The sequence below is a fragment of the Leptonychotes weddellii genome, chromosome 10, assembly GCF_054177405.1.
Source record: "Leptonychotes weddellii isolate Sample4059 chromosome 10, ASM5417740v2, whole genome shotgun sequence".
Lineage (NCBI taxonomy): Eukaryota > Metazoa > Chordata > Mammalia > Carnivora > Phocidae > Leptonychotes > Leptonychotes weddellii.
The window spans coordinates 71385696-71402740 of record NC_138378.1 but is presented as its reverse complement, the minus strand read 5'-3'; the positions used below and the strand labels follow the sequence as shown (position 1 = coordinate 71402740).

Below are 17045 nucleotides of genomic sequence, written 5' to 3'. Positions count from 1 at the left end.
TCATGCTTCTAAAATTGAAAATCTACAAGAATGATAATTTTCATTTTCTCTTTTTGAGTGGTTTGTCCTCAGCCTATTATATTAGCTCTATGATAACAAAACAAGGAGAGCCCCTAGAAATAGATGCTTTTTAGTAAAGAATTGAGAAAAGTTTTGTTGTTGTTATTTGTTTGTAGAACTCCCTTCAAAACAGGCTGCAAACTTCAAGGCTATTTAATCAAACTTCCATAATCCCCAAGCTGAATACTTTATTTTTTTTAAAGATTTTATTTATTTTTTTGACAGAGAGAGACATAGCGAGAGCAGGAACACAAGCAGGGGGAGTGGGAGAGGGAGAAGCAGGCTTCCCGCAGAGCAGGGAGCCCGATGTGGGACTCGATCCCAGGACCCTGGGATCATGACCTGAGCCGAAGGCAGATGCTTAACGACTGAGCCACCCAGGCGCCCAAGCTGAATACTTTTTTAATAAAGATTTTATTTATTTGAGAGAGAATGAGATAGAGAGAGAGAGTATGAGAGTGGGGAGAGTCAGAGGGAGAAGCAGACTCCCTGCTGAGCAGGGAGCCCAATGAAGGACTCGATCCCGGGACTCCAAGATCATGACCTGAGCCGAAGGAAGTCGCTTAACCACCTGAGCCACCAAGGTGCCCCGAAGCTGAATATCTTTAAGAGATCCCATAATTCCTTCGAACTTGCCGATTTAAAAACAAAAACCCAAGACATCATAGACATCAACTGCATAACATGCAGTATTATTTAAAACATTTGTTGAGGGGCATCTGGGTGGTTCAGCTGGTTAAGCATCTGGTCTTTGGCTCAGGTCATGATCCCAAGGTCCTAGGACTGAGCCCCTCGTCGGGCTCCCTGCTTGGCGGGGAGTCTGCTTCTCCCTCTCCCTCTGCCCCTCCACCCTGCTCATGCTCTCTCGCTCACTCTCTCTCAAATAAAAACTTAAAAAAAAATTTTTTTTTGAACAAATAGTATATTCCCAGTGCTCATACCAATATCAAGTTAACATTTATTCAACGCTTACTATGTGTTGATACTATGTGAAAAGTACTCATGAATTATCTCATTTAGTCCTCATACTATGCTATGAGGTAGAGATTATCATCTTCATTTTACAAATAAAAGCTTACAGAGGTTAAATAATCCCTCATGGTAGTGTAACTACTAAGCAGTGAATCAGTCACAAGCTAATAAAACACTCGAAAAATGTCTTATTGCAGAAATAATTGACAGCAAATACTAGAATTACAAGAATCACCTTAAAGGTTTCTGAAACTTCCACAATAATTTGGAAGTAGAAAAAAAGATGCTTACAACCTAATAACCAACAAAAATGCCAAGAGGTGAATGTCTTCTTTTAATATTAATGTACACAGTATTAAAAATGTGGTGAAGAATGAAACAAGCGGCAAAATATCTTTATAACTAAGTTGATCACCCTCAAAAGGCCAGACTGCCAAAAATGACAACCAAATTTTCTGTCTTCCTGATTTTGATGGGGAAGGATGATTCACAAATAAGGATGTCAATAAGGATGATGATTCACAAAAGTACAAATATCATACATATAACGTAAATGATGACATAAGCAGCAACTCACATTCACTCTTCAATGAATGTTGCTAAATAGCAATAAGAGTTAATAATTTTACAGAAGGTAGTTTTCAAAAATTCCTAAGAAAGAGCTCTCCTTTTACTGTGTATTTTAACTTTCTACGTAAATCTGTAAGACGTTTTATTTGTGTTTGCATGGCTGCACAGTAAAAATTAAACAAGATAAATAAAAACATTTGAAATTGCTTTACCTTGAATTCATCATATCAACTGACCATATTTGAGAGATTACTAGCTATTATTCCCCAAAAGGCACTTCAATTTGAAGTTGAATAAATGATACTGGATAACTGTTGATAACAAAGACAACAAAACAGAAGCAGCAGTGAGAGGATGGATGCATTAGCCCTGGGAAAGTTTTTTCCCTAGTACTCTCTGCTCTTATTACAGTTACAGAATAAATTAGCCACTCTAATTTTCCCTCTAATATCCCTGAAACTTTGCGACGAAAACAGAATCTAAAAGCAGGAACTACTTCAGGTTTCATGTCCTTTCACTAAAATCTTGCTTACATCTACAATATTGTCTACAGATAACCCCTGGACCTTCTGTTCTCTATCTGAATTGCTTGCTCCAGAGGACCCTTTGAATTTCTCCATTACTACTGATGCTTTCTCATCAAGCTTGTAAATGTTCAAGAGTCTTCCAACCTCAGACAAATCAGAGCAAAACAAAACAAACTCCTCCCTTCTGTGTCCTTCTAGCTCTCCACCTCCTCACCACCAAGCTTCTTCAAAGGGCCCTATCTATTCGCTATCTCTACTTCCTAACCTCCCACTCACTCCTCAACCCAGCACAATCTGGCTTCTATCCTACCACTCCACTGAAACTGCTCTTGCAAGAGGTACTTTACTTGAGCTCAAAAGACTGGAAATGTTGTTCAGGAATAGGCAGGCCTCTGTTGTTGGCCATTGCATCCTCAGGGCCTGGTGCACAGGAGGAACTGAATACACTATTATTGTTTTTGCTGGGGCATTTACTCCACTGACTACTCGTGAACTGTCTCCTCCTCCACCTCCCACTAGGTTTCTATAACCCTAGCTCTGGTGCTCCACCAATTAAGTTAGGAAACACTGAAGTTCAGTTAAGGTAAGTAAGTGTGATCTGAGAGAGGCTGGTCTGAAATGTAATACATGTAAAAGAAAGCAAATCCAATCATTTGTGCTGCAACTGTCTGAAAAAAGAGTATGTTGAGAGGGGCAGTATTTATATGCAAGCTAGGGGAAAAAAAAAACAAAACAGCTAAAGGACAAATTTTTGTCCATGTGTTTTTAACAGACCAGCTAGTATGACTCTCTGCTTTGATTTGAGGCAGTTTCTCACCATAAGTGGAGGTGTCAGCTGGTTTCTCCAGAGCGTGATGCGACTCTGGATGGCCCAACTAATTTCCCCTGCTCTTGTTCTCTGCTCCCAGCAACTTTAATACTCCATGTAAAATTTCCCACAGATTTGCAATCAGCCGACATGAATAGCTGACATGTTTTGAAAGAAATTTCTTACTGTAAAGCTTTAGATTTAAATTCTGGTCAAGACTGATGAGTTAAACCTCAAGATCCCATGGTATTCTGAAAAAAATAAAAACCAAAAACACAAAACCTACTTTGTGGACTTTCAAAATGGAAACCCCCCCTCTAGTCTGTAACTAAAATACATATATGTTGGCAGGCCTTTGGCAGCTGCCCTTCCTGATAGTGCTACTCTCTATATCATAAATATCTACCATGAGAGCAACTCACCTTTTAGAGAAAAAATCATCTAGTAAAAGTTCTAAAACTGCAACCAAATGCAGTTAGAATTCAATTATCTGAGCTAATGAGAAAGGATGCAGTGTCCTACATAATCTATAACTCACAAATTTGGCTTTAAAATATGACCTATGTAACAGCAGATTTACCTCACAAATTGTCTTTGCTAAGTGATATTTGTTACTTTAATTTGTTCCCTGACCACCCATCAACTGAGAAAAAGATAACCTAGAAACCTGTGAGAAGGAAACCAGATGATGAACCACACTTAAAAACAGTCATAAATCATCCACAAATAATAACATATAATGACCTTCTTGGGATGAGTTATTATAAAACAAAAGCTTTGTATATGTGAAAAACCAAATATAAACAAATTACAAAACAGTGCTCAAGAGTGTATGTGTGTGTGGTATACACAGGTAATGCCACAAGTAGGTCCCCCTGTACTGATAACCTTTATGGAAACTATGGAAGGAATTCCCATAGCAAACAAATTCTAGGTGGTTGACCTTTTGATAGTGGTGTTCCTTGGTTTAAAGTTTTACTTTCTCCTGAGAGGTAGAAAGGCTAAAGGGTAAAAAGAATTTCACCAAAGAGTACTTACCCTTACTCTCTGGGTACTCTTGATAGTTTCATTTTTTCTTAAAAGCTGGTCAGGATCCCCTAAATTGATTTTACAAACCTAAATTTATAAACCAGAAATAGGTCATAACCCAAAGTTTAAAAAAAAAAAAAAGACAAAAAGGACACTGAAGAATTTAAAGAAAATGACCAAAATTAACAGTCAATTTCCCCTAAATACTATTAGTACCACTGAGGTTAGGGAAATGCAGGTCCTTCTATATAGATGTTATGAACAATGTCAAGTAATCAATAAAAAAATTTGAAAGTTGTCCATATATTTACCTTTAAACTATGTAAGCGGCACGGTTTAAGGTGATTTAAAACTTCTGCAGTATTTCTATTCTGGGTATTTTCTAAGACATCAATTCTCCTATGATCAGTTTTATAGGAATAACTCATTTTACAGTCTTGTAGCCATTGCTTAAAGTCTGCTACAACAAGAAAAAAATTCAAAATTATCTCTGCAAAATCTTAGCACAGAATTTGTGTTAATAATGTATGTCTACCATAACAAGAACTGTTTGCACGCATCAATTTTGTTCAAGGTTTAATCCCCCTCACAATAATACTATCATTCTCTTTCCTTCTGATCCACTTCCTCTAAATCCAATTATTGCTTCCAGCATATAAGAGGAGGGAACAGAGCTTCTTTCAAAACAAAGAACTCCTCCTTGATCTGGTGCTTACAAGGACAAAATGCATTCTTAAATTACATTATTTGAATGAACCAAGTAATTTGATAAAATGAAAGTATTCCTTTTCTCTTCACAGAATTTTACATATAGTAATAAAAAATACTATTTATTTTTCAAATTCATACTACCCCCAATCTAGGAAGCAAGTCACTTTAAGAATAAAATTAAAGATACTATTGGTGGGAGTAAATGTTGGTTCATACTCCAGGCAATTCTGCAATATACCAAAAAATTTAATGCATATTTTTTGGACTAAACAATTTCATCCACAAGAATGTAGCCTAAAGAAGCATTCATACAAGTACACAAAGATCATTCCACATAAATGTTAATTCCTACAGTTTGTTTAAAAAGCAACTGAAAATAACTTAAATATTTATCAATAAGGAATAGGGTAAATAAAAAATATAGCCATTAAAAAAAAGATAAAGCTACATTACTAATCAGGAAATGTGTCTAAAACACATTTTTAAGTGAAAAAAGCATTTCTGAAAGGCATTCTCTCTTGATTCTCTTACTTACCATAGCCTTTCTCCTCCTTCAACGGATCTGCTTCTTCTGCTTGCCTCTTAAATTTCAGTGTTTCCCAGGCCTTGGCCTCCCCATATTCTTATCCTGGAGAGAGCTCATCCACCTTTTGTTTTTATATGTTCATAATGCCAAAACCCCTATCTATCTACAGGCTGCCCAACCTCCAGAGCTGTCTACCCAAATGCCTTTCTGAATATCTCTACTTGGATGTCCCAAAGAGATCTCATATTCTCCAATTCCAAAACTGAAGTCAACCTCTACTCAAAGAACAGAAACCACTTCTTCCTATACAACATTCTGAATTCTAAGTCCAGAAATCTGAGTGTTAGCCCTGACCGTTCCCCCTTCGCCACCCCCATACCACAAATTAAATCAACCACAAATTAAATTTTCTATATTGCTTACTATATTTGTTTTAACATCCCACAACCAATAGCTTATTTCAGGGCCTCATTATTTTTGGCCAGGATTACTACAGTCTACTTGAAACTCCTATTTTATCCAACATGGCTAAGACACTCTCTCTTTGCTTCAGCCAAACAAAAGTACCCCCTGGTTCCTCCACCCACTGTTACCTCTAGGTTGTCACATGTCATTTCTTCTACTATCCTTACCTATTTGGAGAACCCATTTACTATACCTTCAAACCCTATTCAGTCATGAAGTTTTCTGTGAAGTGAGATCACCAATACTTATCAAGTTATTATGTCATAGGTACTATGCTAGGTGCTATTCAGACACTATCCAATTTAATCTTAACCACTCATTTTTATGGAGGAAAAACCAGGCTTAGAGAGGTCAAATAATCTGCTCACGGTCTCATACAGACTAAGTATGGAAAGTAAGGCTCTAACATTACAGCCAGTGTTTTCATTATGTTAGGTTGCCTTTCTGAATTAATTAATCCTTCTTTATATCTACCTCTTTTATTACATTTGACAAAATAAATCAAATTTGTTTCCATGTTTTTCTCCTCTAGTAGCCTATAAACCAATGTTACTCAATCTTAGCTTCGTATTAAGTTTTCCTTTTTTTTAAATAAATAGTTTTCTTTTTTTTTTTCCTAAAGATTTTTATTTATTTAACAGAGAGAGAGGGAGCACAAGTAGGCAGAGCGGCACACAGAGGGAGAGGGAGAAGCAGGCTCTCTGCCGAGCAGGGAGCCCGATGCGGGGCTTGATCCCAGGACCCTGGGATCATGACCTGAGCCAAAGGTAGCCGCTTAACGACTGAACCACCCAGGCGCCCCTAAAGTTTTCCTTTTTTAATAGAACAGATGGACCTAAAGATCGGTATTTTTTTTAAAGTTTCAAAGATGATGCTGATTGTCAGCAAAGCTTGAGAGCCACTGAGTTAAGTTTCCAGAGGATAAGAATATCACCAGACTTTATAACTTTGGGGATGACATAAATGTCTGTAAACTTCGCTGCTGAACTCACTGATACAGGTAAATCAATGAAATTGTAATTTTTCTTATAAAAAGTTTTCCCCTACTTACAATGATTTAATCGTACAAACATTTCTTAAAGTTCTGTCATACACATTTATCTGAGAATATCATAAAGAAATTTCACACAAAGGATTTAAAAAGAGTTTACAACATAAAATTTTTGATATTTTTCTTAAATGAAACTTGGAAGATTTCCTTAAAGGATCAAATTTAAATTACTGCAATAATCCTTGAAACAGATGCAATTATGTATATAATTTAAATGTTATAGAATCCTTGTAAAAAATAAAATCATGTTTAAAAAATTAATCAGTTTCACTTGCAGTTGAATATTAAGAAACGAATGTGAACAGCAACAACAAACTTTTCTCTACTTCCAGAAACCAAGGTCACTGGTAATTTGATTAAAATCTGTACTTTTTATTTAGGTGCGAAACTTGCACTGTGTGTCAGGTAAACTTCTGAAACCTAATGAGATGGACAGCTGTCATCTCCTGGCTCATTATGATATAGAGGAATGCGTCTGAAATATGAAAGGAGTAAGAAGAAATGACAACTTAACTATAGGTAAAAAGTCATGAATATTCTCTTTTTTTTAAGTAATGAATAGTCAAACATTCCAGTTTGGGCTTCAGGAAAGAGAAAATTTGAATGAGATTCCTGAAACTCTTGGTGTTTTTTGTTTTTTGTTTTTTTAAGGAACAAAGATGCTATTAAAAATATCCAGTGCAAAAAGAGTTAATTTATCTCTTAATGTAGGTCCATGACTTTTTAAAAATAGCTACTACAAGCAAAAGTCTTAAGAAATCAATGCCTCAGATTTTGAGTGTCACTGTAGCAAAAGTGTTTTACCTGAAAATAGTCCAGGTCAGCATTTCTGCATCCAAATAACAAGATGAGAGATGATTAACTATAGCAAAACAGAAAATACTACAAAACATAAGCAATGACTAAGAAGAAAATACCCCAAAAACACCCACCTTGGAGGGCGGGTGAGGCAGAAATATTATTCATTTTATCTCTTTAAATAACTGTGGTCTCATTAAGATATATGCAAGTATTAAAGATCCTACTCCTAGAAGTCTTGCTTTGAAAAGTATCATTTAAAAGAATAAGGTGTGAATTAAGAATGACATCCTCTATTACCTAAACATGGAATTGTTATTTAACATAAAAATTCAATGTTAGCAATGTAGAATTTTTACATTTGTTGTTAAAACTTGTTAGGTATTTTATTTTTTTTGCTGCTCATGTAAAATGGGGTCTCCACTTCCATCCTATTTTCTTTTTTTTTTTTTAAAGATTTTATTTTTTTATTTGAGAGAGTTAGCAAGAGCAGGAACACAAGCAGGGGGAGTGGGAGAGGGAAAAGCAGGCTTCCCGCTGAGCAGGGAGTCCGATGCGGGGCTCGATCCCAGGACCCTGGGATCATGACCTGAGCTGAAGGCAGACGCTTAACAACTGAGCCACCCAGGCGCCCCTCCATCCTATTTTCTAACTGCTAAGTACTATTTATAAAATTGAAAGCTCCTGTTACTTGTAAAGTTTACCATCACATCATAAGCAAACTGGAGTAGTTTGACCATTTCCTTTCCAATTCTTATGTCTTTTTCTTTATTGATTGTGCTGGCTAATGCCTCCAATACCAAATCTAATAGTAGTGGTGATAGTAGGCATTAGTATCCCCCCTAAATTAAGATACCGATTTTTTTATCTGAGGCATACATACATTTTATCATATTATAGAACTATCCAATAATTCTTATTTTAAATTGCTTTGTTAAAAAAATTAAAAATGAGTTTCAAAATTTATGGAGCGAGTTACAGTATTTAAGGAGAGAATTACATAATTTTTCCTTAAATCTGTTAAATCAACAAAAAACCCAATACTTATTCATAATTGTTTTCAATGTGTTCGTGAGGGAAGAAGCCCAGTTTGTTTTCTGCTGCTGGAAAAAGGTATGTTTCCAAGTAACCAAATAAGCATTGTGTTAGATTACTTGCCTGACTACACATGTCAAACAGAAATATTTAACTTAATTGATCCAATTTACTCCTTACTTTCACTTTTACAAATAAGTCTCAAAACAAACTTAAATTTTCTTGTTAAGTATGAAACATACTCAAATTAGTATAAGTTCTAACAGGTTTCATCCAGGCTCTTTTCTTATTCAACTTCCCCCCAAACAATCTCATCCACCTAAGGCTTTAATTACCACATTCTAGGACTGCCAGATTTATCCCTACAGCCCAGCTCTCAAACCTGAGCTCCAGACCTGCCAGGCCAACACTCTACTAGTTCTCTCCACTTGAATTCCTCAACTCAAACCTAGCTTAACAGGAAGAGAACTCAAGCTTTTCTTCCTCAGATCTGGTCCTCTTCCAGGGCTCTCTAACTCAGGGAATGGCCCCTCTACCCACCTAGTTACTAAGTCAGAAACATGAGGGCCACCTTTGAGGAAGCTCCTCACCTTCCCCTATCTTCTAAATAACCATTTTCATCTCATAAATCCCTCAATTCTAGAATATCTGTACCTCCTTTCACCTCCTGTGACTTGTTCTGGTCTAAGCTGCCATTATCATTTAAACAGCCCCTTCTTGACTGGTTTCAATCATGCCCAACCCAAGTAATCTTTTAAAAAGTCAATCTGATCACCCTGATTCCCTGATTGTGATAAAGATTTTTAAAAAATCTTTAATAAAATTTATATAAGCCATTCCCATCTCTCCAGTCACCTTCTCTTCCCTTCCCCTATTGTTTCCAATGCTCTAAACTAGGCCCTCTTTGATTTATTGAAAGGCAAACATTCTTTTGTGCCACAGGGCCTTTGCACCTGTAGCCTATTGCCTAAAACATTCCCACACATCCTTCAATTCTTAGATGAGGGATCAATTTCTCAGGTAAATTTCCTAACACCCTCCCCCAAGTCCTATATTTCATTCAGAGCATAAGAACTGCAGTAAGTTATAGTCTGTAATTAAACACTTATAATTTGAAAAATGACTATGCATACTGTGCATCTTATGAAAAACATACTGACAAACTGAAATATAAGAAGTGATTTTTAAAAACTTATTTACTGCTTTCCAGAGTAGTGAAGTTAATCTTATATTTCTTTTCCATAGATAAAAAGTCAGTGTCATGCTCCAGAGCAGCACTGTCCAAATGAAATACAACTCGAGCCACATATACAATTTTAACTCTTCCAACGGTCAATTAAAAAAGCAGATGAAATTATATGCTTAACCCAAAGCATTTAAATTATTTTAATATACGATCAACCTAAAATATATATCTTAACATTAGTTTTGAAATCTGGTGTGTTTTTTACACTTAGAGCACATCTACTTTGGACTGGCTTTATTAAAAGTGTGACACGTGGCCAGTGGTTATTATGCTGCACAACATAGTTCCAGAAGATAATGTCTTTTTTTTTCTTTTAAATATTTTATTTATTTGACAGAGAGAGACACAGCAAGAGAGGGAACACAGCAAGGGGAGTGGGAGAGGGAGAAGCAGTCTTCCCGCAGAGCAGGGAGCCCGATGTAGGGCTCGATCCCAGGACCCTGGGACCATGACCTGAGCCGAAGGCAGACACTTAACAACTGAGCCACCCAGGCGCCCCTAATGTTGTCTTTCTTGTACTTAAATAGCTTGCTAACATAATCAGAGTTATTTTAAAAAGAACATGGCAGGGGTGCCTGGGTGGCTCAGCTGGTTAAGCATCTGTCTTCGGCTCAGGTCATGATCCCAGGGTCCTGGGATCGAGCCCCGCATCGGGCTCCCTGCTCTGCGGGAAGACTGCTTCTCCCTCTCCCACTCCCCCTGCTGTGTTCCCTCTCTTGCTGTGTCTCTCTCTGTCAAATAAATAAATAAATCTTAAAAAAAGAAAAAAAAAGAACATGTCATTAAGCCATTTTAAATTCATATCAAATAAGGACACATCTCCCTTTAAACCCCTCAAAAATGTTTAAATTACGCAAATATTCCATACTGCTGAAAAGCCTAAATCCAAAATAAAAATTCAGGTAAACAGTTTAAAAACTGCATTTTTACTGATCACCTGAGGAGATTAAAGGAAGATGGGTACTCTCAAACACTGCTTGTAGATAAGTGATTTTATTATAACCTCTTGGAAAGCAACTGGTTTTCCCTTTGATTTAGTAACTCCACTTCTAAGACTCAGTCCTATGGAAATAACCAAAAACAAAGTCAAAGATCACAAACTTTTTCACCAAGATATAATATGATTCATACATACATGTGTATGTGACACTCATATACCCATGGCGGGGCGGGGCAGGGGGGAGGCGGGAAAACTGAATGCAATCCAAAACATTTGGTTATCTCTTTGTAGTGTGATGACTAATATTCCTTTTAACACATATTATTCCTTTTAACATATATTTACTGAGTGTTACTCTGCGCTAGGCATTAAAACAGATGAGTCCCTGCCATCAAGGGGCATACCAGTTTTCTTTATGCTTTTCCACATCTTCCAACTATTCTATAATAAACATATTATCCTTTCGTAATTTTAATAACCAGAAAAAATATAATATGGATTTGATTTGGACAAATCAACTGAAAAGAGATATCCACCTGGGGAAGAATTTGAATATAGCCTTGAATATTAGTTTAGATGAAAATTTTCTGAAATGGCAAGGGAAGTTTAGTTGACTAACACAAAACAAAACAGTCTGTATGATAAGACTTCAGTTTGTTAAAAGGGCATACACACACACACATATATAATGTGGGGAAAGTTATACATTAAACTGTTAACGGGATATTTCTGAATAGCAGGAATGTGATTTTCTTTTTTTTTTTTTTGCTTGCCAATTTTCTACAATGCCCCTGTAATAAAAGACTATTTTCAAAAATTAAAATATATATATACAGCCACTATTTCTGAGCATCTACTACATACAAAACTGTGCTAGGTTCTATAAGAGGTAGAAATGAGTAAAAGGAGTCACAATCTTAAAGAAAACTACAACTAATTAGGGGGAACAGAAGAGAAAAATAAAATCAACACAAGCCAGAATATAAACATCAAATGAAGTAAAATGTAGTTACAAGGATTCGAAGAAAAAGATCTTACTTGACTGCAAAGAGGAAGAATGGTGAAAATGAGAAAAAGCTTAGTAGAGATAGAATCTGAAATGAAAAGGGTTTTAACTGACAGAGGTAACAGCAGGCACTAAAAATAAAGTATGGGGCAAGTGTCAAAGAACAGTAAGTCACATAATAGGAGTTTGGCTAGAATGTAGGATATATGAAGGAAGTAGGCAGTATGCTGGAAAAGTGGGCTGTGAGGGCCTTGAATTTTCATAAGGGAGTACCTCTAAGTATTTCGAATTTAGCAATGGGGAAATTACTAGAGGTTCCAATTCAAGAAACTGTCCATATCACTGTAACCACCTCCTAATGGAATCTTCCTGCTTCCACTCCTGCACTCTATAGCCTATTTTTTGTACAGCAGCCAGCCAGATCCTTTTTTTTCCCCCTAGCCAGAACCTTTTAAAACAGATTATGTCACGTCTCTACTCAAAAATCCTACAATGGCTTCCCATTTCACACAGTAAAAAGCCAAAGTCATTAGAATTTCTACAAAGCCCTGCAATACTGCCCTCTTACCCTCTAACTCTGGGATCACATATACTACTTTTCCCCTTGCAATTCTTTGACTATTCCAGGCATACTTCCGCTTCTATCACTCTTCCCTTGTATTTTCCTCACCAACTTCAGGTCTTCAGCTTTCTCTGAGCCCATCCTATATAAAAAAGCAAGCCCCAACAAAAACAACCTCCTATTCCTATCTCTAAGACAAAAAGTCTGAACTCCCGTATCCTTCCAAATGGACTGTTTTCCTTTGTGATACTTAACATCATCTGCCACCTCTATATTTTATTTTTTTAATCCCCACACACATATATATACACACACAAATGCAAGAAAATGAAGCTCAATAAGGGCAATTTTTTTTTTCTTATTCATTTCAGTACAGCATCTAGAACAGGGCCTCACATACTGCAGCAAGAATGAAAGAGAATACCATAGTGTTAGTTGAAATGGCTTATGGCATTTTTTAAAGTATTTACATCAATAGAGCCTACAGTAAATTTATTCTAATTTACTACTTTATTTTCTTTGGGAACTATTCACCAAAACAGTGCTTATAAATTAAGCTCTGAGCATACAGACAACCTTTAATTTACTAGCAATTTATCTCTGCAAGGTTTACTTAAGATTGAAGAAGAAAGGAGAGAGTATTAATCCTATTTTCCTTCTTTTTTCATTTCTCCCAAACTAATGAGCAATGATTCCCCACCTCTCTGCTTCCTCCCCAGTGTATAGTTTCTGACTTTTTCCTTTTCCCAGGGAATAGGTCTAATCCAGACCTACGAGCCCCAACCGCAGGGTAAGGCCAGAAATAGAAACTAGAGTTTGAGTGTGATACAGGGCTGTTGAGATGGCTGGCAGGAGTAAGAGGAGAGCCCAGGCAAGGGAGGTTACTGCAGAGGAACCTCGGAAGGGGAACAATTCTTTAAATATTTTCAAGTTAGAACCTCCTTATATTTTAAAGGAAAGTCAATACAAAATGACACTTAACTACTTCCCTGTCCTCTTTTTAAATATACAATGCTAAAAGACAAAGTGACACTTTATTTTAAAATGAAAAACCTGACCTTTTTTTTTTATTATGATTTCAAGCACACAAGTTTAGGAAAAAAATATAATGAATGATCAAGTACCCACCACTTAGCTGTGTTAAATCTTAACCTTTTACGAAATTGCTTCAGATTTATATTAAAAACAGTAAAGCTATGGTTGAAAAACACAGGCCCTTCCTAGATCCTTTATCCCTCTTCAGTTTTTCAGAGGTAACTTTTATTCTCATTTGGTATTTATCATTCCAGTGAATGTTTTTATACTTTTGCTACATATTCCATGATTCCCAGAAAATATACTGTATAGTTTTGCATGTTTTAAAAACTATATTAAAATTACATAAATATAGGCAAAACTATCATATTATATCCTGGCTCTGTTACCAGCTGTTTGACCTTAGGCAAGTTGCTTAACATCTGTACCTCAGTTTCTTTTCTGAAAAATGGGGATACCACTATGAGTTTATAGGGTTGTTATGAGGATTAAATGAGTTAATATACCCTAAATAAATCACTTAGATATCTCACTCATCAGTGTTAGTAATTATCATAAAGTTGCAAAAGGACGTGTGATTGTATTATATATACACACTCTGAGAAAAGACTAATTATTGAATTGATAGATATATATAACCCATATAATGCCAGACATTTTTCAAATTGTGTAAAAAGTATAAATACTGACGAAGTTCAGGCTGGAAAGATTCACTAGCCTAAATAAAGAGGAACTGAAACTGCTAAGAAAGGAACTGAAACTGCTAAGAGAGAATAAAGTCCTTATTTTTTAACTTATGAATTGTAGGTAACATTAAATTACAATATAAACATTTGATTTAAATAATTTATGACAGTTTAAAAATACCTAAATACGTAATGGCCTCCTTTATGAGTTTTGGTGGGTAGGGTTATGAGAGAAGGGGTAATTCCTCAATGGGAAGCTATGCAAAGACTTTTTATTTCCTTTTTTTTTTTTTTTTTAAGATTTTGTTTATTTGAGAGAGAGAGAGACAGCGAGAGAGGGAACACAAGCAGGGGGAGTGGGAGAGGGAGAAGCAGGCTTCCCGCTGAGCAGGGAGCCTGATGCGGGGCTTGATCCCAGGACCCTGGGATCATGACCTGAGCCGAAGGCAGACACTTAACGACTGAGCCACCCAGGCGCCCCTCAAAGACTTTTTAGACTGTTAATTTAGCTCTCACAGAAAAATAAAACATTTGGCACTCAAATTTCACTTGTTTTCTGAACTCTTAACTAACTGCAAGTAAAACAAATTAAAATTTTAAATGATGTTTCATAATAGGATTCATCTAGATTACAAAATTTTCATAAAGACAACTGGATTCTGCAAAATTTATCCATGCAATTATGGACTCAGTATCTAATTATGGAAACCTTTGATATAGGATTATTTTTTAATAGTCTCTAGGTTAAAAATCCGAAAACAAAAACAAATGCCCTACATATTGTGTGAATTCTAGTGAATTTCTTACAAGAGCTTTTTAAAGGTTTTAAAAATAAATCTATACTTTGAAGATCAATTAATGTATCTGATTGATACATAAAGGAATTCGATCTAATAAGCATTTACTAGGTGTCATTTACTGGGCTAAATATTTTATACAAGATCTTTAAATCCATGTTCTGTATCTGCATGGACAAAATTTACAAGGCTACCATAGGTATTCTGTATAGACACATATACTTCTGCAAACAGTTAAAAATGACTACTACAAAAGCCAACATTTAAGCAGGCAAAGCATATAAAATGTAGATAAACTGTGCAAATTATATCCATGGAACAGTGCTGAAACATTTGTTTCCCCTAGAGTTTGGCATATATTTCAATGTCTAAAAGGTTAACAGTAACAATTAAATGTAACATCAAGGATCTGTCTCCCCCTCCCACCCTCAAAATAAAAAACAAACAAAACCCAAACAACCCAATTCGGAGTATGAGAAAATACTCCGTGAAAGCCAGTGAAGAGGGAAGATTAAAGTTCAAAAGTAAAGTTTTACTTTTCTTCTCCTAAAGTGAGAACTCTGAAACGGAACCACTGCTTTTAATTTGCCCCCTTCCCATGCCCCCACTAAAACATTTACAAATATGAGTTAGTCCTTTCCTCGGCCCCCAAGAGAAGATTCAGTGGGAAACCAAGCTAAAACTTGCTAAACCACTAAGAGAAAAACCTAGCCACTCTCAGTACTTTCCTAATGGAGAAAAGACCCTACCACTGTTCACCCTATACTCTTGTCCTCTGCCTAAGCAAGACACTGCACCTGCCAAACTGGGAGCGTAAAGAATAATGGTCCAACTTTGCGAACACAATCTGGGGAGGAGACAGATTTCTTTAGGAGTGCAAGAAAGGAGCAGAAAAGATCCTTTCAGGAGCGGATGCATGAGCTTTGGGGCTCTCCTCTGCCTGTTGGAGGACTCAAAATCCGCTTGCTTCAGAGACCCTTGGAAGCAGCCGCACTCCGGTCGCAGCCGGCCTCGGGCCTGGGAGAAGCAGGCAGTGTTTACACCTGTCACGAGGAAGGGGGAGGGAAAAAGAGGAAGCCCGAGCAAAGCCCCAAACTTCACAGCCCCCGGGAGGGAGCGGCCGGCCGGAGCTGTGGGCAGGTGGAAGCGGAGGGGCAGGGCAAGTCGGCGGTGGCCGGGGATGTGGGAACCGCTCACACTTCCCCGGCCGGTGCCCGGGATGGCGGGGAGGGATCTGTGCGGTTTGGACGCTGCCGCCGGCGTCCCCGCACCCGCCGCGGAAGAGAGCAGAGCCCAAGTCCGGAGCCCGCAGGCCCGCAGAGCCGGCACCGTCCCTGTCCCCGCAGTCCCAGGCTCCGCGGCAGGCAGGTGCTCCCGGCCCGGGCAAGGATCCGGCCAGTGGGCCGGGCCGGGTCCCAGCACCCTGTTTCCCCCGCGCGGCCGGGGAAGCGGAGCGGTGGCGCTTACCTGGCTCGTTCGGGGCGGCCGCGATGGGCATGGCTCAGGGGCCCGGGGAGTAACTGGCTCCCCGGGGAAGGACCGGCTAGTCCGACGCAGAGCTGGTGAGAGCGGAAGGCAGGCTGCTCACAGCCCTGTCAGCAAAGCAGCGCCATGGGCGCCCACCCGGAGTTTCAGCGCTGTCGCGGGACCCCCATCCCATCACCCTCCGCCCTCTTCCGCCGCCGCCGCCGCCGCCGCCGCCGCCTCCTCCACCTCCTCCTCCGCCGAGACCCCCCGCCCACTCCACACACTCTCCCATCATGCAGCGGGGGAACCGCTGCCGCCGACACGTCACTTCCGGGCGCAGGTGGCTAGGTCGGGGCCGGGCGCTGGTGGGTACGGCGGGGGGTGGGGTGGGGGAGGACACTCCAGGGGAATTAGTGTCACAGAACGCTTACCCCTGCGCAGGCGCGGTCGTGCAGAGTGCCGGCCGCCATTTTGGGTGTGGGCAAGCTGCCCTTTTTCTTTACTTCCTTGCGAGTCATCAAGCTGTTGCGGGGAAAGACGTCTTTCCGCATTTCGCCTGCCGCTGAAGCTGCGCTCCAGGCGAGGGACAGGTGCTTTTCAGCCGGTTAACGATATCGTTCAGTCAAGACCGAGTTAAGTCTCTTGCTCTCCAAATAAAATTGCCAAGATTTTGAAATACAGAACCATATCTTCTCCACCAAAAACCTACCGGAGAGCCCTTATCGGCTTGCCCCTTTCGCCCCGAAAAACGACT

General features: G+C 38.6%; 1 protein-coding gene across 8 annotated transcripts in view; it reads right to left on the bottom strand.

Moving 5' to 3' along the window:
- AFTPH (aftiphilin) overlaps positions 1-16559 on the bottom strand; it is a 68282-nt gene extending 51723 nt beyond the window's left edge. For 2 of the 8 annotated variants that reach the window (XM_031020038.2, XM_031020044.2), the window contains exon 1: positions 16292-16559. The gene's annotated coding sequence lies outside the window, so the exon portion shown is untranslated. Of the gene's footprint in view, positions 1-1814; positions 1993-3975; positions 4054-4277; positions 4427-5212; positions 10123-16291 lie in introns of those variants that run through there. The other 6 variants (XM_081833599.1, XM_031020039.2, XM_031020040.2 and 3 more) reach the window with 6 other exon arrangements.
- Positions 16560-17045: the final 486 nt, after the last annotated feature.